At 43.1% G+C, this 23155-nt stretch overlaps 1 protein-coding gene and 1 long non-coding RNA gene across 7 annotated transcripts in view; both read right to left on the minus strand.

Annotated features, from left to right (window-relative positions):
- Positions 1–23155, minus strand: part of NHSL1 (NHS like 1) — a 237698-nt gene that overhangs the window by 161544 nt on the left and 52999 nt on the right. The gene's annotated exons all lie outside the window — the stretch shown is intronic.
- The window catches only part of LOC141276032 (uncharacterized), a 91971-nt gene that overhangs the window by 38291 nt on the left and 30525 nt on the right, over positions 1–23155 (minus strand). For all 3 annotated transcript variants that reach the window (XR_012324881.1, XR_012324882.1, XR_012324883.1), the window contains one exon: positions 1674–1802. This is a non-coding gene — a long non-coding RNA (uncharacterized lncRNA). The remainder of the gene's footprint in view (positions 1–1673; positions 1803–23155) is intronic.

Raw genomic sequence — 23155 nt, forward strand, 5'->3', positions numbered from 1 at the left:
TGGATTCTTAACCACTGCACCACTAGGTAAGCCCCCATATGAATTTTAGAATAAGTCTATTTCTACCAAAAAAAAAAAAATTACTGAGACTTTAGTAAGAATTACATTAAATCTAAGATGAATTTGGAGGAGAACTGCCATCTTTAATATGGTGAATCCTCCAATCCATGAACATGGTATGTCTCTCTAAGTATTTAGGTTTTCTTTGATTTCTTTCAATAGCATTTTATAATTTTCAGCATACAGATCCTGTACATGTTTATTATTTCATTTTCTTCAGAGCAAATAAGGATATTACATTTTAAATTTCCAGTTCCATAGAAATGCAAATGATTTTTGCATGTTAACAGAATTATTTTTAAATCTCTATTTGATCTAATTTTGGATCGTGTCCAACAAGTGGAGGCATTTATCATTTTCCATGGGTAATGCAGCAAAGAGAATCCCCCTGGAACTGAATAAGGCATGCTTTTTGTTCTTTTCATCATCAGTATGCATAATAGAATTATATCCTCATCATTAAGAATCCATGTATTCAAGATGCTGTTGTGCTGTTACAAACTAAAGCAGAATTCCTTCCTAGGCAGTTCATAAATTGACAATGGACACCATCATGGTTAAGCATGTGAGGAACCCACAGAGAAAGCTCTCCAAACAAACAGAGAAATTGCCGACATGAACAAAAAGTAATTCAGCTCACAATGGTATTTGCTGGCCTCAGTTTCCTTTTATGGGAAGAAGAAAGAGGCCTTCCACTCCCCAAATTAGCTACTTAAACAACTGGCCAAAATGTAACTATTTGTTTTAAGGTTTTAAAATGAAATAGTTTGCTGAGAGAAGAATAACATTTTATCCACTTCTAGGAGAAACCCCTTTGAGGATTTTGAGCATTTTAAAAACAAAACACCACTCAGTGCTCTAGCCCAGGGGTCCCCAACCCCAGGCCGTGGACCACTACAGGTCCCCGGCCTGTTAGGAAGCGGGCCACACAGCAGGAGGTGAGCGGCGAGCGAGTGACGCTTCATCTGTTGCTCCCCATCGCTCGCATTACCACCTGAGCCATCGCCCCCACCACCACCCCAACCGTGGAAAAACTGTCTTCCACGAAACCGATCCCTGGTGCCAAAAAGGTTGGGGACCACTGCTCTAGCCCTCAGGATTCTGAGATCAGTGTAAAGATTTCCCATGCGTTCCTGGATAGGCACTATGAAGTTTGGTGGGACCTGCACAGTAGAACTAGTGCTCATGTGAGAAGATCTTTCACTAAAAGATTACTGGATACCTACTGTGTGCAGACCCCACACTAGGTGCTAAGGAACAAATGAGAATGGCCTCAGCCCTTGCCCTGAAGCAGCCCACAATCTAAAGACAGGAGGCTGACTTAAAAGTTACCATTATAAATTCTTACAGGTATAACAAGACCTATTTTAGTTCCAAATTCCCTTCTCTCATTTTCAATCTCTCATTCTAAGAACATCTCACCCCTTTCAAACGTAAACACGTCATACACACTAAATGCTACCAAGAGGCATAGCTATAGTTGCAGGGCAATGTGGTTCAATACAAATTCCAAATCGATTTTAATTTTTCTTTTGAGAGAAAAATCACACACCTGTAGCAACCACATATAGATGAGAGAACTGGGTAAAATACACTGTGAATTTTAAGCTTACCTGGAATTAATTTAGAAGACCACAGAGATTCTGAATAGCAGAGATGTGTGGGCAAGTTGGCCACTTGGAATGAGGGGCAGAAGTTTTCCAAAGATGACTGAGCAGGAGTTAACTGCATTCAGGATTTTCCTATATAATGAAATCTCTTTTTGAAATCCATGCAAGAGAAATGATCATCCTAAACAGCGGTCCTTAACCTTTGAAAATCTGATGAACACTAAGGATATTTTCTGCAGAAAGCACATAGACACACAAATGTTACCCCTGAAATCCATGGACCTCGAGTTAAGAATCCCAGCTGTACGGCACAGAAACACAGAAGGTGAGACCTTTCCGGCTAACCCCTTGCAGAAGGGCATATCTCCGTTATTCTACACCTAGGATAACGCCTGGCACAAAGGCATTAAAAAAAAAACCCTCCATTATCAGAAGCAGAAACTGCTTGGCACAGCACTGTTAAACAGACAGCAGGCCTAACTTGGATTTCACCACTTTTACCTTTTTATGTAAACAAATAAAAATATAAATGCTCACATTCTCTCCTCAAAGGAGTTTGCCAGAATTAAAATACTGCAGCAGTCAAAAATAGAACAGATTTCTTTCAGCTATAAGTATGTGATAAGGAACTACTGAGCAGAAAAGAAGACAAAGGTGTTAATTCTCTCAGTGCTGTGCCAGGTCCGCCCACCCTGTCTCCCCACCATGACTTTATTAATTTGAAGGGCATTGTAACACGTTAGGCACAACCATAAAAGCAAAATTGTCCTCAAAGTGAGGCATCATACAACCAAAACGATTTTGCTTCCAGAGAGTAGGCCCATCACCATCTTCATCTGAATAAGGTAAGTTTCTATACTGTTAAGGGTCTGTCCACACAGCGGCCTCTCTGCTGAAGGAAGCTGCTTGCAAAGCTGGGAGGAAAAGGTCCAGGACCCTTGAACTGCCAGGAAGCAGGGCAGAAGTGCAGTAATACGGAATGGACATGAGTTCTGGAGTTAGAAATTTGAGAGGTTTTACCACATCTTTCAATTCCTAATTGCATATTCTTGAACATCGCAATCTCTGAACTTCAGTTGTAAGTCAACAGCAATTACTGTTCTGCTTCTTTTTTCTTGCTATTTTTCGGCTTCTTAAATAAGGATTTTGTGAGCTCAAAATTAATAATACAGGTGAAGGGACTTCACAAGCAGGAAAGAGCTTTATGAATGCAAGTCTTCATTGCGTTCTCAAAGCCCTCTGATGTGCCAGCCCCCTTCCCACGAATCACAGCCTACACAGGCGGCTCCACTCCCTCCATCCAGCCTGGAGAGTACACCGCCTGCACCTCCTTCCTCTTCCTCCTGTTCCTTCCCTTCCCCCCTTCCCCTCTTGCAACCAAAATACTTCATTCTCCACAAAGAAGGAACTATTACCACTGTCTCATTCCCATCTACTACAGACTGTAATTAATTATCAATCATCATCACAAAATTTCAAAACAACAAAATGATACAGAGTCCCACAGTGTCCCTCATGATGGATGTTTTAGATGTCCATTTGTTTAACAAGCCTACAGAGTCATCTACTTATTCGGCATATTGCCCGTATCACTCCAGGTCACTTCTCTAGGCTAGGACCAAAGCCCCTTTGTATGCCAGCCACAAGGTCCTCCACGATAAAAGGACCCCCACCCATCATAGGCCTCTTGCCACCAGCCGCCTAGCATCGTGTCCCCAGTGCCTCTATTCCCTAGCACACACCATGCTGTGTTGTGACTCACAATGCCCCTGCTTACCTATCAACTAAGATGGGACCTTCTCAAAGAGGAGACGCCCCAGAGTTGGATAAAAATCTCTCCAGTGCTACCATACTCCCTGTGCACCAGCCTGAATGCTCCACCCTGTTTAGTAATTATTTCCTTTTCTTTATCTCTCTCTTCCATCTCATTAAGAAGAACAGTACCTTATTAAACTTTGTATCTCCACAAACTAGCACCATGCCTCTCAGTCAGTATTCAAGCAATAAATTCATCCACTCACTGAATGCAAGTCACAGTGCTAACACTGTAAACAGAGAGATGAGTCAGCTGTGGTCTCCCTCTTACAAATTTCTGGTATCATTGCAGTGCACATCACTTCTAAATATACTGTCATCTGATAAACCAACCAAAAGAAAAAGAACGTGTTCACATAGATGAGCCCTGAAACAGATGAGAAGACAAAAACACTTCATCTGGCCCATAAGCAAAAAAGCTCTTGTAGCAATACGAGTTTCAATTTACACAGGACACCTTAAAATGGTGCAAATTTCTTTGAGTTGGAAGTGAGGTGGAATGTAATCAGGTTTACAGTTTTGATGCTCTGATTCTTGCTTCAGTGTACAAAAGCTTGGGGAACTCAAGAAAAGCAAGTTGCTTTGCATAGAATAAAAGCGCTGACGAATGCCTCATACATGTGAGGACCGTCAGTGGTCATAACAGTAACCACAGAGTGGAGTTCCTCGTCTGCCTCCCTCCATCCTCTCAGGCTTTCAAGTCAAATGCTGAGGTCTGTTTCAGAAGGACAACTACTCAAAGGGAACACAGTCAGGAGACCAAATCGATGCTCTGTAATGACTTTAAACTCATATCTACTAGGAAATCAAATTAAAAAGTCCCACGATCTAGGCTCCAATGGTCAGTGACTGTGAGAGGAGGCCGTATGCCTCTCTGGGGCCTCAGTGGCACAACTCCCTTTGAGGTCCTCTCGGGAGATGCGGTGGTGTTCCCCGAGCATCCTAAGAGAGGAGCTGCTGCCTCCCCAGTTCCCCACCCCCATGCTAACCTTCGACCCTGCCAGCCTCACTCACTGTCCAGCCACAGGGCGAAGCAGGGAAATCTGTTCTACAAGAGTGAGCCCCAACAAAAGAATTCTAGACCAAGACACTGCTTTGTCCGAGCACATATTTTAGTTCACAGGAGCAGAAATCGTATTAGAGGAAGGCTTTAGTTTGTTTGAAAGGCGCTAACACGTCTGTCTGTCAGAAAATCATGAAAGCTACTCTGAATGACATGTTTTTCATGCCGAGTAATTTCTGAAATAAAGGAGGTCAGTTTTCAACAACAAAAGGGTCTCAAGATTTTTCAATCTGAGCACCAATAATCCAAACACAAAAACTATAATGCACACATGCAACAGAATTTTAACAGTTGGTCTTTAAAAAAAAAAAAATTAGCTCATTTTCAGGCTCCACATGCACGAGTCAACTAAACTGTTAAGAAGAGAGCTGAAAATTTTATACACGTTTCAACGCAGTATGTATCCAAGAATTCCCACTTTCTCTATAAAACAGGCGTGTTAAAAACAAACAAACAAACAAAAAAAACAGGCGTGTTACAACGTGATAGGTCTGTAGCCCAAACTCATTTCTTGAGCCTATTAGGTTTGATAAGACTTGCTTCCTGCACTAGAACTTTTGTATCTACTAACTTTCCATATTATTTCAGTTAACGTTCCATAAAGAAAATTCCTGATCCATTACTAAGGACGAGAAACTGAAGCAACTACTTGGAACAGGGATGATTTGGCAAAAAAATAAGGCAGAGGGGTCTCCTTCAACTGTCGCTATGAACAAAACTCTACAATTTATTAGACAAATAACTGTGCTAGTTACATCATAATATACAAATAAATTCAGTATAAGATTGAGACTATCCCTTCCTTCTGGGGGATTAGGAAAAAACCTTAAAAGCAGGCAAGATATTTACATGATAGGAACATTTCGCTCATATCCTGTATTACGCACTGTATTACGCATCTACTCCTTAGAGACGGGAAGATGCTGGGCATGTAAAGAGACACAGTAGTTTTCAGGACACTCACGAGCCCATGAAACCGTATGCAAACTGACATGCATATATGCAATTTTCTCTAGGGAGAATAAAGCTTATCCAAAGACTGCACTGTCCCTAAAAGACGGAGAATTGTTGATACAGACAATACACGCTGGAGAGTTCCCAGGAAATGTTACTTTCAAATAAAGTGACCAAGAACAGTGGATTTTCCAGAGGCCTCAAAGGGGGCAGAGTTTCACAGGCCAAAGCTAATAGAAATGGTGTACTGAATGAAGGGAGAAGGAGCGGGGGACCAAAACTGTAGCAGAGCATCGGCCAGGAAAAAGGCAGGACACAGGAGAGGCTGCTCAAGCAAGCTGGAAACACATCACTGCGGGGGACACGCAACCCAAGAATCAGACTGCCTGAGCTCAAGTCCCACTACTGCTGCTGAGCGTGACCTCGACCAAGTTTTTTAACTTCATTTTCCTCTATAAAATGGTGATATCGACATCATCTATCTCAGATGTAGTTATGAGGATTAAATGAGATAATGAATGCAAAGTGCTGAGCACAGCCTCTGGCACCCAGCAACGCTCAACAGCTATCGCTGGAATGATGACGACCATTACTGCTGTCCCACCACTGCAACGCCCCCCAGGAACGTCCACTGAAGGGAGAGAGGCGCTCAGGTGCAGGGTGCATCGTAGGTTCCTGGCGTCATGTCACACTTCTCCCTTGTACCTGACCTGAGGATTCAGCAGGACACTCTCAGCTTTCTTCCCCTTATCACCCCCACCTACTTCAACAAGACAGGGGCTGGCTGTTTGCCCCGACAGGCCTCTACCAACATCTCCTCCCAAAGTGCCCCAAACAAATTTTTGAGCCAACTAAGACTTGAGAAGAAAGACAAGTTAGGTCCGGAGGCTACGTTGGCTAGACATTCAGTAGCAAATACTAGAAACACAACTTAAAAGACATAAACAAAAAGTGACACGTCCAGGGACAGATAGTTCAAAAGACGTGATCGCAAAACTCTCCTCTCAGCTCAACTTCCTTCTGCGTTCGTTCCATCCTGTCTCTTGACGGCCCCAGCCTAAGACCCATGGCTGATCATCACTGGCTCAGGAAACCCAAGATAATAACTCTTTCCAAGCTGGGGGCGAGTGCCCACACTTAACTCAGCTGCCCCCAAAGTCACAAAAACCAAGAATGGGGTAGGAGGTCTCCCAAAAGAAAATAAAGATGTTATTTACAGAAAACGTAGGGAATGTATGCTAGAAAGGCACAAATAACACATATCTGTCAAAGGAACACATGACTAGATTCATGCCTTTAAGGAAGCACAATGATTCTTGGCATGATATTCTCATCTGTTTATTTGAATGTGTTAGAACTGTTTTGGCTAAAAGTGGCAAAAAAAAAAAAACAACAAAAAACCAAAATGTCTCAAGAAAAAGATCTGTTATACGGCTGCAAAGATTGCATTAGGAGATAAATCATGAAAATTGTTTCCCCCATGCCTAATATCCGACTCCGGTTAGCTTTGGGGGTAAAGACAGCCGTGTGCCCCCGTGTTGGGCATGAGGTGAAAGAGCCAGTCTGCTGAGAGGCGTCTGCTCTCTGCTAAATGGGAGTTCCTTCCCCCTACAGTTGAGAAGCCAGGAAGTAACAAGCATAAAGGGGAAAAGTCAGCATATGGAAAGTAGATAAACCCGAGCGGGGATAACATCACTGGGAAGGTGAGCCAAGAAAAATGAGAAATGTAAATTCCTATTTAAGCCACTTCATTTAAATTTCTGTTACTTGCAGCTGAGAGCAATCCTAGCTGACCTGGCAGACCAAGGACCCAATTTCTTTCCACCTTCCCTTAACATGTTGTTCTTATCAAAAGATGGAGACAACTGCTGTAGGTGTCACAGTGAGAAATAATACACACCGAATAAGAGGAAATTCTTCCCAGAATTCCTTCAGCAGGTGTCTTGCCATATCTCGTGGGCCAGAACTACAACATATGTTTATACCTCAACTCAAGCGGCAAGGAAAATGGTATTTCAATGATTTACTCCTGAAATGGGGTCACTTTCTGAAGAAAAAAAAATAAGAGGTTCTGCTAATAAAACTATAGCGTGGATGGATGCTTGGTAGGCAACTCACAATGCCAATTAAACACAGCAGTCAATAGGGACTTCCCTGGTGGTCCAGTGGTAAAGAATCTGCCTTACAATGCAGGGGATGCAGGTTCGATCCCTGGTCAGGGAACTAAGACCCCACATGCCCTGGGGCAACTAAGCCCACATGCCACAACTACTGAGCTCACACGCCTCAACTAGAGAGCCCATGTGCCGCAAACTACAGAGCCCACGCGCTCTGGAGCCCGCGTGCCACAGTTAGAGAAAACCCACACGGCACAACTAGAGAGAAACCCACATGCCAAAACTAGAGAGAAGCCTGTGCGCCACAACTAAGACCCGACACAGCCAAAAATTTTTTTAATAAATAAATAAATAAATAATAATTTTTAAAAAAACATAGCCATCAACAGACAGCACCTTAATCATGCTTTTCATACATACATACCTCACTAAAAGAGTTAGGGGGACAATTTCTCAGTGTACTTTTGCTGCTTCAGTGGGATAAAAGTGCTTTAATATTTACCATCACTTCAAATTAAAAGCTTATTAAATACATATGAGTACTAAGTGTAACCCCAGAACACATATAAAAATGTATACAAAAGCTAACCATTAAAGGCTGTTTAAAAACACAGAAAAGAAATGCCATATAAAAAGTATGTTGAAACTCTCGTGTACTGCTGCTGGGAGGGCGCGTTAGTACAGCCCTCTTAGAAGGCAATCTGGAAGCATCTATTAAAATTTTCAATGCCACATACTCTATGCCTCAAATATCTTACTTCTCAGTATTCTATCCTGGAGAAACACTCACACCTGTGCACAGGAAGACAAATACAAGAACTGCACCATAGTCTGTGATACCCAAAAAACAAAGCCATAAACCAAAACATTGGCAACAACCTACATGACCAACCACAGGGGAATGACTAACCCTATGGTGTAACTGTAATACAGAATACTATGCAGCAATGAACAGAATGAGACAAGTAAAAATGTGCCTGTGTGTAATGATCTTCAGGATGTGTTGTTCTGATCATCAAATTTACTAGGAGACCAGAACTTCATTATTCCAACCACTATAAAAGAAATGATAATTATGTCATGCACTACAGGTGCTAATTATCATTAAAGTGGCAATGATATTACAATATATATAAATATATCAAATTAACATGTACACCTTAAATTTACACGATGTTATATGTCAAATATATTTCAATTAAAAAAGGGTATATTCTGTTAACAGCAGAAAGCTGTATAATGCAAATTATAATAACTATGTGCAATTTTAAGGATAACTTCTGTAAGTAAATATAAACGCATAGCAAAAAAGTCTGGAAAGATATATGACAGAGTGAAAACGCTGGTTACCTCTGAGGAGGGGACTAGGAAAAGTGGTCAAGGAGAACTGTAATGTTTGAATGTTTTACTATGAAAACATTTCCATACACAAAAAACATATTTATAATTGAATTGAAACACTAGTCTTTCAACCATATTCCTTTTTAACTAGTCTGACACAATAGCATCCACCTTTACTTGTGGACTTTAAAATATCTTCCCTGTACTAAATGAGCTGGTTTGTGGAATTCACATAGCATTAAACAAATTAAATATACACTTAAAAAAAATTAACTTCCCGGGCTTCCCTGGTGGCGCAGTGGTTGAGAGTCCACCTGCCGATGCAGGGGACACGGGCTCGTGCCCCGGTCTGGGAGGATCCCACATGCCGTGGAGCAGCTGGGCCCGTGAGCCATGGCCGCTGAGCCTGCGCGTCCGGAGCCTGTGCTCCGCAACGGGAGAGGCTGCAACAGTGAGAGGCCCACGTACCGCAAAAAAAAAAAAAAAAAAAAAAAAATTAACTTCCCTTGCTGAGCCACTGCATTTATAAACCACTTGACAGAAGGGAAAAAACCCTCATTTTTAAAGGAGAGGGCACTGGAGATACCACCTTGAGTTTCAGCCAGACTAAGGAGCGTTTATGCCTTCATAAGGAGCTGTCCGTAATTGTGTTTGCATTGGCTCTCTAAAGAGAGCTAATGGAATTAGAAGTAGATTTAAAGCAAATCCTGAGAAACACCACACCAGGCCCCTTTTTTTTTCCTAATGGAAAGTTTACCGATTCTGGAGGGAAAATGAGACTGCTGCAAACAGGTATGGAAAGCTGCTTAAATATTGGCTGGTATTGTGCTTTTAACCAAATGCAGGCCTAAATATTGGCTATTAATAAAACAGCCTATAACGAAGCCCGAGCCTGAGTTTTAAGTAGTTGTTCCCATGCTGACAAGTCTTTCATTATTTCTGATTGAGGTGGAGTTTTAGACGATGACATCTGGCCTCTTGTCCTTCCCCAAATTCAGAAGCACTAATGGATGTGTGCTGTGTGCAAGTCACTTCGGTGATGGCCACCGCAGAGGGGAAACGCCATGACGGGGGTCCAGGAGCCTGTGCCAAGATTTCCCCTGCTGACCCATCCAGGCAGAGGCTCTTTTTCCATTTCATCAACACTCACCATGGGAATGGAATGTCAATAAAACCGAGGAAGTATGTAGGCCAAAGGATTCGATTAGGGGAGGAAAAAATACAGCAAGCAGGGAGCTGGACACTGGGAAATTCCCCCAAGGCATGCTAACATGCATGCTTCCCACCCCTTGGGGATGACCGGGCTGCCCTGCATCCTGTCCTCAGGGCTGGTGAGGCCACCAGGAGGCCACTGCCTCCATGGGTGCTCCCCAAAGCACCCTGGAGTTTGTGGGCAACAGAATAGAGGGAAAATGTCTAAAAAGGGCATTGGAGTCCCTGGAAAGTGACAGGGGAGGGGAGGTGGGCAAGGCTGAGAAAGCAGGAGAAAGATGGGAATGGGTCGGTGCTAGGCTCACAGCTACTCTGGGATGGCCGGGAAATGGATGTTTCACTCTAGAAATCATTCTCCAGAAGGTCTGCATATTTCCATAATTTCTAATCAGCATCGTGAAACCTCTTTCCCCCAAGGTTCTCCATCTCCAGGGACATCCACATTCAAGGACCCTTTCTACAGTAATATTGAGTGTAGTGCCAGACACTGCTGGTTTGCCTACCCAATATCCATTTCCTACTTCTTCCTTCCTACCAGTAACAACCTTGATACTGTTGAGGATGATAATGCGACTAATTAAACAGCTACACTTTCTTTCTTCCCTCATAGATAAGGCTACGTGCTACCATTTTGGCCAACAGGATACAAGTGGAAACTGAAGGATGGGGCTTCTGGGAAATCTCGTTATAAGATGAGGCAATTCAGCTGGTGCTCACCCTTCGCCCTTCCTCTTCTTCCTGCTTGGAACCTAAGACAGATGCTGGAGATGAGGCAGCCATGTTATGACTACGAGGTGACAGACCCAATAAGGATAGCAGAGCAGAAACAATGGAGTATGATGATAGCCTCGTGACACCACCCTACCATCCCTGGGATACCTGCTTCTGAACTTCCCATTACAGAGGAAAGCAAACATCCACATGGATTAACCACCACTGTTTGGGATGTACGATGACGTATGAATGACGACAAATGAAGCAGGTGCTTGCTATAGAGCAGGACTTGTTCTGAAGTAAGCCACTCACTGAATCCTCTCAAGAACCCTACAAAGTAGCTACTATCCACAGCACCATGTTCAGCTGAGGAAACTGAGACGCAGCAAATTTAAATAACATACCGTAGGATCACAAAGCTAGGAAATAACATAGCAGGGATCTGAGTTCAGACAGAACAGCTCCAGGGGTCTGGGAAAGAGCAAGAAAGCCCACCCCTCCCCAGGTCTCAGCCTCCAGTGTTACGGAAACCTCGGGCTCACGGGCTGCTGCAGGTGTCGGCCGGGTCAGTGCCATCCTTCCACGCCTTCTCCACACAGGAGAGCCTTCCAGCCCAAGCTGCCCTCCAGGCAGCAACCGGACAACAACTGTGTTGTTGTGTGGTTCACAGTCCTCTTACTGTAATGTTTAAAATGACGCCTTTTAGTCCCTCCTTGTCAATACAGCTATCTTGTTGGTGAAAATGATGATTCTATTCATAGACATATTCCCAATCTCCTTTAGCTACAAAAAGACATTCACGTTTTATATGAATAGAGGTGCCTAGTTTAAGAAACCACGCTTTGAAATGGAAATAACCCAAGCAAGCAAGCCAGGTAAGTAAGTAAATGAAGAAATAAATACTTAAGAATAATAGGAGGAAGGAGGAAGAACATGCAAATTCAAACCAATGCCCAATGACTTAAAGAGTGATGCCCAGGGCTTCCCTGGTGGCGCAGTGGTTGAGAGTCCGCCTGCTGATGCAGGGGATGCGGGTTCGTGCCCCGGTCCTGGAGGATCCCACATGCCGCGGAGCGGCTGGGCCCGTGAGCCATGGCCGCTGAGCCTGCGCGTCCGGAGTCTGTGCTCCGCAACGGGAGAGGCCACAACAGTGAGAGGGCCACGTACCGAAAAAAAAAAAAAGAAGAGTGACGCCCAGGTTTATGCCAAAACCTATGACTCCTGGTTATGGCTCTACTGACATGAAAGCAGAGTTAGTACTCTATTTCAAAATATCTGCTCTAATCAAATTTACCAAAGCCCCAGAAATAATAAAGTCTGATTTGCTATTTTTTGAGGCAAAGCAAATAAATTCATACACAAGTTTTATTTCTTGTTGATGTTGTTTCTGAAATACATGCTGAAGGGACCACAAGCGGACTCTGCATTGCAGCACAGCTATGTTACAATGGGACAATTGCTACCTAAGGTCAAAAAACTGCAAGTCTGACCTCATAAACATCAGATACTTAGCTCCAACATTGCACTTCTTGAACACCAAGATACTAGTCAATGAATAACAGTGAATTCAAGGAGAATGTTCACTCCGCTGAGTAGCAAAACTTACAGCAGGAGCAGGACAGGCCAATTCTTGCTATTTACAACTCCTCTAGTGAGAGAGCCTGCGGGTGGGAGGGAGGGATAGAGGGAGAAAGAAAGGGAGGGAGAGACAGAGAGAGGGAGAGAGAAGGCAGAAGAGAGGAGAAAGTTCCTTCAGTGCTCCTTGCCACTCCGAGTATTTGAGTCAATGTTTAGCAAGGGCAGGGGCTCCCTGCAAGTCAGGATAAACCAGACCACAGAGGGCTCACTCAACAACCTGAAACTGAAGGGAGCGGCACAGAACAGGTCTTGCTAGATCTCTGGAATTTGTGAAACCAGTTTACATTCCCCTCTCCTTCTACCAAGACTATAGCAATGGGAGGAAGCTCTCCAGGAAAACTGCCTTGTCAGCTAGAACCAGGTCAAAGAAACAGTGAACTCCAGCCACAGAAGTTGCCATTCCTAGGGTTGATCCAGTCTGGGGAGGAGAGGTGTATCTCTCCGTCACTCATCAAGCCAGAAGCCAAAAGGAAGTAGCCCTTTGAGCTCTCTGGGAGGGTCAGAGCCAGACCAGGAAGCATTAGCACTGCTCTCATAGGGGCAACAGGGATGCAGAAGTGACCTAGATGCAGTGCTGTTCTTGGTAAGGTTACCGTCTGTTTGGGAAGACAAATTACCTCCCTCACATAAAGCAAGAAGCAAATCAAAAGAGACTGTAATTAAGTGCAAAAGTGGGAAGGGCAACTCAAATACTATAGTAACTCAGGGGAGAGGAGGAAAACTAGAGGCTGCAGAGGAAGGAAGGAGTGACCACAGGGCCACGGTGAGTCTTAAACATAATGGAAAATGCTGGCTAATCAGAGCAGGAAAGGAGATCTTTTCTGGCTGTGGGAAGAGGCAGATGTAACATGTATACGAAGTCAGGTCGGTGTCCTGGCTTGTTGCAAGAAGAATTTCACAGGAAACAGATAAACTGCAAACCCCCTCACCCCCCCACCCCACCCCCCCGCAATGAAATCCATTTACCTCCCAGACTCACTGGAAAGGTTAATCAGTCAATTGCCTCCCCTTTTTTTTCTCTCTTTCTCCCACCCCCTCCCATCCACGAGCCACCCTCTCCATTCAAAGACATCAAGTTCACCCTTCATGCGCTCCTCCATCTATTAGTCTATTCCTCCCTCCCTCGCTCCACTATTTGTTCATAGAGGAAGCACCGTTCTTTAGGACATGAGTCTGCTGTATTGAGAACAGTTAAGAAGAGAAAGTCATGCTTGCAAAACAAATAGAGAATGAAAAACAGAACAAAAAAACTAAGATACCAGACAGCAATTAGCTAGGCTTGACAGCGCTTCTGAGTGTATCAGGAACGCTACAGAATGGCAGGTACCACGTCCACATCACTACTGAAAGACGGGCTTGCGTAATACGGAAGGGTATACACCCCCTCCCTGTCTGATCCCAACACAGTCCCATGCCGTTCAAACTGCCGTGAGCCGAGTAGGGCACACACAGTGACCCGCAAGGTGACGACAGCTTCATGCTCACATCTGAGGCTGTCACTGATGCAGTTTTCACCCTGACCACCAAACATTTCTAATGAAGCTTTGTTTGTGCCCACTCTCGGGTTTTGACTAAAACTCTGTAGATACACAGAAGCAGAGCCCATGAGAAGTTTCAAAAATAGAAAACATCCATTAGCAAATTCAGTACTTAGGGGTATATGAATACCTTCATATGGATATGATTTCGTATGCCACTATTTAATATGCATTAATTTATAGAAACTTATAGAGAATGAAGGGCAAAGCCATGCAAGCATTCCCGGGAATGCTAGAGAAGGAACACCTGTTAGATCAGGACTTCCCAATCAAGGCCGTGCACCAGCCACCCAAGGAGATTTTGCTGAGAGCTGCATGCCCGGGCCCCAAACCCTGCTCCTGATTCACTGGGGCCAGAGTGATGCTCAGACACGCCTACTTTGAAAAAGCTCCTCCAACTGGTTCTGACACACAGTTAAAACCTGGCGTACCCCACAGTCTTAAATGACTCAGAACATTCTGGACACTCTGTAGGACTGCATTAGTAGCTGTCTTCAAGTCCCGTCCTATTCATAAGAGGAAGCACTTTTCGAATAACAACTATGTGAAGCTGAAAGCAAAACACTGATGGAAAACATTTTCTGACTAGTTGTTTAGATCACTGCAGATAAACCACTCAACTAACTAATATGGCCAGAGAGGTATAGGCTATCTCAACAACCAGTTATGAAATCAATTTTTAAAATTTTTAACTATTGTACAGTTGAAACTAATATAATATTGCAAATCAACTATACCTCAATAATAAGTGAATAAATAAATGAGGAAGGGAGGGAAGGAAGGAAAGAAGGAAGGAAGAAAGGAAGGAAAGAAGGGAGGGAGGAAGGAAGGAAGGGGAGGGGGGAGGGGGGAGGGAGAGAAGGAAGGAAGGAAGGGGGAGGGGTGAGGGAGGGAAGGAAGGAAGGAAGACATAAGAGACCACATACTGTGCTTAGATGAGACACCCAGAAAAAGCAAACATATGGAGACAAAAGGCAGATTAGTGGTTGTCATGCAGTCTTGAAATGGGATAAGAATCAACTGTAAATGGGCATGAGGGATCTTACTGGGCGAGGGGTGGTGAAAATGATCTAAAACAGATGATGATAGTTTCACCCCTCAGTAAAGTTACTTAAAATTATTGAATTGTACACTGGAAATGGGTGATATGTAAAATGTACTTCAATAAAGTTTAAAACAAATTTACCTATAACACTCAAAAGAGGAAGGTATAAAGGGAACTGCAGAGACACCACTAGGGTAGGGAAGAATACTTTTCCTTCTTTTTTCTGCCTCTACAGAATTTTACGCTCTTCTAAAACACTTTTTTTTTTTTTTGCGGTACGCAGGCCTCTCACTGTTGTGGCCTCTCCCGTTGCGGAGCACAGGCTCCGGACGCGCAGGCCCAGCGGCCATGGCTCACGGGCCCAGCCGCTCCGCGGCATGTGGGATCTTCCCGGACCGGGGCACGAACCCGGGTCCCCCGCATCAGCAGGCGGACTCTCAACCACTGCACCACCAGGGAAGCCCTAAAACACTTTTGTATGAAAGAAATGCAGAGAGATCTGACAGTAAGAGGTCCCACTCCAGCCACATGTAGATGAAACAGGAGGCCTGTCTGACACCGGGCAGAGACTTGAGCATTACATGTTTGCTAAAGCGAATTTGTGATGCTTGGTATTTAAAATACATGTGCATAATGTCATATGTCAATTATATCTCAATAAAGCTGAGGGGACTTTTTTTAAATAAATTATTAAAAACCATACAAATCATCACCTAAGAATGTTCACATGTCATGACCCTCTTGTCTCCTGGGTCACTGGCCTCATCCCCTGGGCCTGAGTGTCAGAGGCTCCTGCCTCTTCCTCCGCAATGTCCACTTCTATGAGGGTGAGAAGGAGGAGGATACAGGCTACTTAAAATAATAAAATGAAAAACGTGTAAATACCAAATGAGCCACTGATAATTTCCCCAAGGTAAGTGTCTATTTATAGAGGAAGAACATAATACTTAATGTCATTATTAAAAACTAGTTTAGGGCTTCCCTGGTGGCGCAGTGGTTGAGAGTCTGCCTGCCGATGCAGGGGACATGGATTCGTGCCCCGGTCCGGGAAGATCCCACGTGCCGTGGAGCGGCTGGGCCCGTGAGCCATGGCCGCTGAGCCTGCGCGTCCGGAGCCTATGCTCCGCAACGGGAGAGGCCACAACAGTGAGAGCCCCGCGTACCGCAAAAAGAAAAAAACTAGTTTAATTAGAAGTAGAACAAAATTCACTAACTCCAGCAGTTATGGGAGGGGCTGACTGGCTGCTGCTTTTCATAGTCACCATTCCCACCTAATTAAAGGACCTGCCAATATGGTTTAAGTGAAAAAGCAAGGTCAAGCAGTCCATATACAGCATGTTCTCCATGGAGTTTTTAAAAAGGAGGGGAGAATCATATAGAAACTTGGGATCCGCGAAGCTCTGAAATTATGTATCCCCCTTTTTCTGGGCAAGGGAAGGGGTCCACAGTTTTTCTGTAGGACCACCCATCAGTAGTTGTGTTCAAGCCCAGAAAAGAGTCCATTATTCCAAAAAGTTTATGAACTATTTCTTCAGAAGGAAACTAAAGGTATAAACGAGCTGACAAAAATCAAAACCATATCCCATTCCAGAGAATTAACTGATTTGAAAATATACCAGTACAATGTGCACAAATGGATGTAACAATGCAAGATAAATTCATGGGCCAAGAAAACCATGGAGAGCAGAAAGGTTTGAGAAACTGAACAATATGAACCAAAATCACAGAAGTAATTTTTTTAATTTCTAAGAATTGAAGGAGACTATTGACATAAATTATTAAGAAGCAATCTTCAAGTTAAAGCCACCCAAGTAAACAAAAACAACAAAACCATAACCCAATGGTCAAGTTTTTAAACTGAATTAAAAAAACAAAAAACAGGATACTCTGTAGTACCTGCCAAGAAAGAAGATGAGATAACATTTAAGATGCAAAGAAAAGAATCCTTCAGATTTAGGGAAAGAGAAAGAAGAGCCTGAAAGAAAATATGCACAAAGGAAATTATCACCCAGGCCCAGAACTGAGGCAAAACCCTCAGTTTGTTTCAAGACAGAAGAAAGTATTTCATGACCTAAATGATCTGAAACAATTTGTCAATAAGACCAACACCTGAGCAGGTCACAACAAAAGCAATAGGGTAGGAAGAGCTTATGCAGGAGACTCATGACCCTCCCCCTAATAATTTAATGTTAGCAAAATGTTATAATTGTTTATAACATTAGTCGATTGTTTTCAGAAGATCAAGGGAGTCTGTTACTATAATGATGGAATATGACTTACTGAAAATGCTAAACGCCACATCAGTTCTAGAAAAGAGGCCAAGATGGAAGTCGCTAATATAAAATAACAAGAATTAAACAATTTTACTACAAATGCTAATGAAAAAATGGAAATAAAAGCATTTCCTTATTGCTTATAATGCTATTCAAAAAGCATGCTGAAACACAAACCTCTGACACTAGAACAGATACGCTTTTGAACTGTGAGGGGAAAGGATTCTAGAATCCAAAAAAAACCATGTAGTAATATTCCAGATTATTGCTCCATCAAGTACAGCCTCCCTCAAGCTCAGTAGTGTGTGGCAATGCTGACTAGTGTTTAAGGTGGGAAACAGCTACAGAGGCCTGAGACAAGTTGGTCGATCTCCCAAGTGCCCCCTGCTTATGATTTTGTGAGCCAGTCTCTATTTTTCAAATATCCGATGTGCTGGGTATTTAGAGCAGAAGTAGGGGATCAGAGACAGGAGACCTAAGGACAATTCCTCCTGGCTTCATACCTGAGCCACACATGTGGGAAGGAAAGATGGGGTGAGTGAGGGGACACCACTGTCAGAGCAGCCCTTACTAACTCCCCAAGAAGCTAGTCTGGGGGAGACAGAACAGTGAGGAGCGAAGTGTCGAACAGATGAGGCCATAGTAGCACCAACGTGAGCAGCTTTTTCCTAGAGTCACTGCTGATCTATTAACATCAGAGTTAAGAAATCTGAAGAACACTGAATCCTGAATAAAGAGATTGTTGAGAAGGGTTAATTACACTACCCATGGAACACAAATCACACATAGCGAAGTTCAGAGCTGCCTATGCAGAATAAGCACGTATCATTATCTTCCCATTTAGTTCCATAGAAAATCAGAGTTTAAGTTCATCCCAGAAACGTGAAAGCAAGAAAATGCAAAAACAATCAGGATAGTGGAGAATAGCACAAATTACATCCCCATTACATCTGGTAGCTTATCTTGTGAAATATCTCAAATGTAAAAGAAAACATTAATAGAACAAACTTCCTATTTTTTTAAAGTTCCATTGAATTATTTTTTTTTTTAGTGTAACTGATTACCTATCCAAAAAATGCACACAGACTAAAAATCAGGGGACATTCCCAGGTGTACCCAGTGTGTACAGAACCCACTGTCACTGTCACTGTCACAGAAAGGCCATGCTTCAGAGCCAGCTCCAGCAAGGAGACAGCCCTGTCTGCTAGGTCATTCTCCTACGAGTCATGTGACTTGGGGAACTGTGTCCAGCATCTGAATGCTTCAGCTTCTTCCTCTGTCAAATGAGAATAATGCCACCTAACTTGCAGGGATCCTGTGAAGAGTAAACGAGAGAAAGTATGTAAAAGCAACTACCATAGTAGGTAGTGGGCGCTCCAAACACGCTAGCTATTAGGGAATTAGACAAAGAGACTCAAGGTACATTAAAGCAAATCTGTTTGTTCTAGTCTAGCCAGCAAATAGGTAAATATAAATGAAAAGCTAGCAGCAATGTAAACAAAAGAGGGAAAGCTGGGATGACGTGGCCACAGAGAACTACAAGAGTAAGACTTGAAAGGCCCCTGCCAGAACAGGACAGCTTAAGCAGACAATGAAATTCGCCTGGAATAACCTAACTGCCATATAGGAGTAAATGGAAAAAAAAAAAAAAGAGAGAGAAACACACTAGATTTCCAATTCTAACCAAATGACTTACAAAAATGGATCATGCAGTAAGTCAAAAATTTGGCCTACATTATGACAAAACGGGTTCATGCCCCGGTCCGGGAAGATCCCACATGCCGCGGAGTGGCTGGGCCCGTGAGCCATGGCCGCTGGGCCTGCGCGTCCAGAGCCTGCGCTCCGCAACGGGAGAGGCCACAACAGTGAGAGGCCCGCCGTACCGCAAAAACAAACAAACAAATAAAAAATCAATCTGAATAATGTTCCAGTATATGCAAACTGAAAACCAAAGTATCTCAAAGGCTGAACCTGGGAAGGAATTCAGAACACAATCAAATATTTTTGGTAAATAAGATAACAAAATGCTGGAAAGCTGCGAAGCAGAAGGAAAGAGAATTCGTTGCTCTATGACTGTGATTATATTGGTGACAAAATGAAAAGAAAAAAGAAAAGCATAATAAACCAAGCCTCTTGATGAAGAACTTAGGGAACAAATTAACAAGCCAAAATAAAATTAGAAAAGGCAAACTCGATAAAGAAACAAACAATATAGAGAAGGAAAATGCAATGAAATTGACAACCAAAAACAGTGGATGATTCTTTTGAAAATGAATGATTGACACCTAAAGTTAATAGATTTTAAGCTAAGAAGAGTGGACAAAACTATAAAGTATGTGAGTAGGAAATACATCAATAAATTCAATAAATGGAAAGAAAAATCTATATTAAAAAAGAGGAAATTTCCAAACGTAACAAAATTCCATTTCCCAAGAAAGATTCAAGTGAAGGAACTGGAAAAATCTGACAATCTTTCAAAAAATCATTCTTATAATTAAAGTGACTCTACAGTATGATCTTTAAAGTTCAAATTTCAAACTGTCAGTCCTAGTATTACACTAGTACACTTCAGCAGAACCTGTTCTACATTTAATTCATAAATATATTCATATAATCACTCTACTTATAACAAGTTATAAAATATAGATAAAACTGAAATGTTTAATTTATCTTAAGAGAAAATATTATTTTGATCCCAAAGATTGAAAGAGAGAAGAATGAGCCATATTCAATTTAAACAAAGAACTAGAAACTCAGTAGGATTTTTACAGAAGGAAAAACATCGTGATTTCTCATATTAACAGGGGAGAGTCCATATCATAACAGATTTAGCTTAGTAGATGGCAAGAAGGCCATAAACATCAGCCTTTCCAAATATAAACCTTATTAAAGGAAAACAGTGATGCAGTGAAGCAAGTATCTAAGGGTACTAATGAACATACACTTAAAACCAAAACTCAACCCCATGCCTACTGGAGAGATACTGTGAGCCAATTTCGATTTAAAAAAGTAAAAAAACAGCAACAAGGTGAGGATACCATGTGCTACCATTCCTAATCAAGATGATAGTAACCACTGCTCTCAAACAGTATAAAACAGAAAAAAGAGAGAATTGTATTGTATTGCTCACTTCACGGAGTTGTTTGGAGGATTCCGTGAGTGAATCAGGGACTTGCTCATCAGCATGCCTGGCTCAGAATAAATGGTCAAGGGAATTCAAGAATAAGTTGTCAAGGATGGGGTGGGCAGGGGAGGTGGCAGGGAAGCGGCGGATGACACAAAGGAGAGATACAAAACCAAATAAAGATGAACAATAAGGTATTGGTTCTCATGTTGGGGAGGAAGAGGTGTTGGGAGTGCATATTAATTTACTATTAAATAAATAAAGGGAGGCGAGCATGGACCCACGATAATCTGCCATAAACCAAGAACTATGATTGATCTAATTATGCGTACCCGAGTTCCACAAAGGGGTGGGGGAAAGACTTAGCTATATGAATAACTCCAGGAAAACAAACCCAATTTCCCAGTCAGTGTAACAAATTCAAGTTAAGAAACATCTATTGATCACTCTCTATAATTATCAGACCTTGCACTCAGGATATCAGGTACAAATAAAAATACAGCCCCTGCTCCCAAGGGCATCACATTCCCCTGTGGGAGAGCACAGCCACACAGCTTTCCTCTGGGTGGTGCTCCTTTGGTAGTAGAGGACAGGACTGGGAGGGGGTCAAGAGCAGACAGGGTAGGTAACACTACAGTGATGTCCAAGGGCTGAGCAGGAAGGGAGAGTTCAGGGAAATGGGGGCGGGGGGCGGGGGGGAGGTACAAAACAGAGGACAGAATCAGCCAGGTGTACTCAGGGAGTAACTTCTAGAAAAGAGCAGTGAGTGATGAGAAGCCACCAAGGCATTTCAGCAGGTGTGGAATCTGGATTTACAGGCAGGTGGATCTGAGGGTGAGCAGGTCAGAACGACGCTGGAGGCCAGATCAGAGGCCCTTGCAGTCACTTAGTCCAAAGAAAATGAAGCTCGGGACTGGTGCAGTGAAGTGAGGGTGGCCAGGGCAGGATGCTTGGGAACAGACGTCTTCAGGGGCAGGCAGCTAAATGATTGAAAGAGGCTAGGAGGCAGCAGGGAGTGCTGGAGGCTGCAGTGCACTGGAGAGCTTTAGTCCTCCACGGTGTGCTTTTCAACAGATACAATCCCAACCCACTATCCTGATTATTGAGATTACTGAGGAGAGACAACCTTTTGACATTACTAATTGATTGCCTGGATGTGAGATGGTGAGAGACAGCAAAGTCTAAGACGGCATGTCTCAAACTTTAATGTGCATAGAATTACCTAGAGAGCTTGTTAAAATGCAGATTCAAAGTCAGTACGTCCGGACTGGGCTGGAGCCCCTGCATTTCTAACAAGCCGGGTGACACTGATGCTGCGGGTCATGGACCGCACTTAGAGGAGCAAGGATCTTCAGACCCTTGCTCCAGGAGACAAGGGAGTAGACAGAAGAGAAGGAGGGGCAGCTCTAAGAGTTCACTGTATGACACAAGGTGACTCGGGTTGCTGAAGTTGGGTGCATGAGTCTGGTGTCGTGAGTCTGGAGTTAATTCCCACAAGTACAAAAAGTAGAACAGATGGAATGAGATTACCTGGGGAAATTATGTAATGTCAAGGCAGAAGAACGGATGCCCTGTTTAGCTTGAGTGGGCAATTAATATCGCTCAGAAACCCCGTGCTGACTGACACTCAGATCAGTCAGGCTTGCCTCTGCACCTTCTCACATTTCTCCCACCTGGATTAAATACGATCGAACACCGCCTAACATTTCTTCCCCAAACAAACGAACTTTGATATTTCCAAAGATCCTAAATGGCAGCAGAAGGGGCGTCTGCAAAAACTTCGACAGATCCTTGGGAAGATCCCTCATGAGAACCAAATTTCTTAAATATCTGTACCTGTCTCTACTACTTTGCATTACAGGTTTCCCTCAAGTTCTGTCAAAGAAGCGTGAAACAAATAACCAGAAAAACGAATTGTGAACTCTCTAAATAAAATTTCAGGTCACCATGTGTCCTGATTATTGTCCAGACATTGCTTTTCAGAGTTCATGTCTGTTTCACACTTCAAGTCTAGACTATCACCCCTCACTTACCCCTCACTACATAACTGCTCTGTATCCCTGAAGGAGTTCTTTTCTTTCTCCCTCTAGACTTCTGGAGGACAAGACAGTGCCATGAACGCAGTGTAAGCTCAAAAGTATCTGTTGAATGAACGTTGTTTCCTTAGCCTAGCTCCTCTCTGTGGAAAATTACTGTTGAGGGGTGTTTCTCTCCGGCCTTCAGCATCGGTCAGCTTCCTGACCCTGCAGGGAGGCATTAGTGGCTACAAGAATCCATTGTTAGAATCAAGAACAGGCAGAAGGCTGTCTCCAGACAGTCTGGTTTTAACTGATCAAATGATCCCTGGCTCTGAGGTGTCCAAATCATTCCATGTGCCTTCTTCGCCAACAAATTAATGTTGATCTGGGAAAGAAACATCTGGAAACAAGCATCCAGCCCTGCCTGACCGGTCCACTTAATTTAATTCAATCTAAAGACTGTTATTCAATTTTTAGAACTAACTCTTTTAGGTGGGATGTTAACGCAAGAATCTCTCCTCTTAAGGCAAAACCGCAAAACAGCTACTGTCATTTTCTCACAGTTGATGTCCGTAGATGGGCTGATTCCATAGTCTATAAATTCTGCTAAATCACCAGACATACCAGACATAC

This window comes from Tursiops truncatus, chromosome 12 (assembly GCF_011762595.2).
Source record: "Tursiops truncatus isolate mTurTru1 chromosome 12, mTurTru1.mat.Y, whole genome shotgun sequence".
Taxonomy (NCBI): Eukaryota; Metazoa; Chordata; class Mammalia; order Artiodactyla; family Delphinidae; genus Tursiops; species Tursiops truncatus.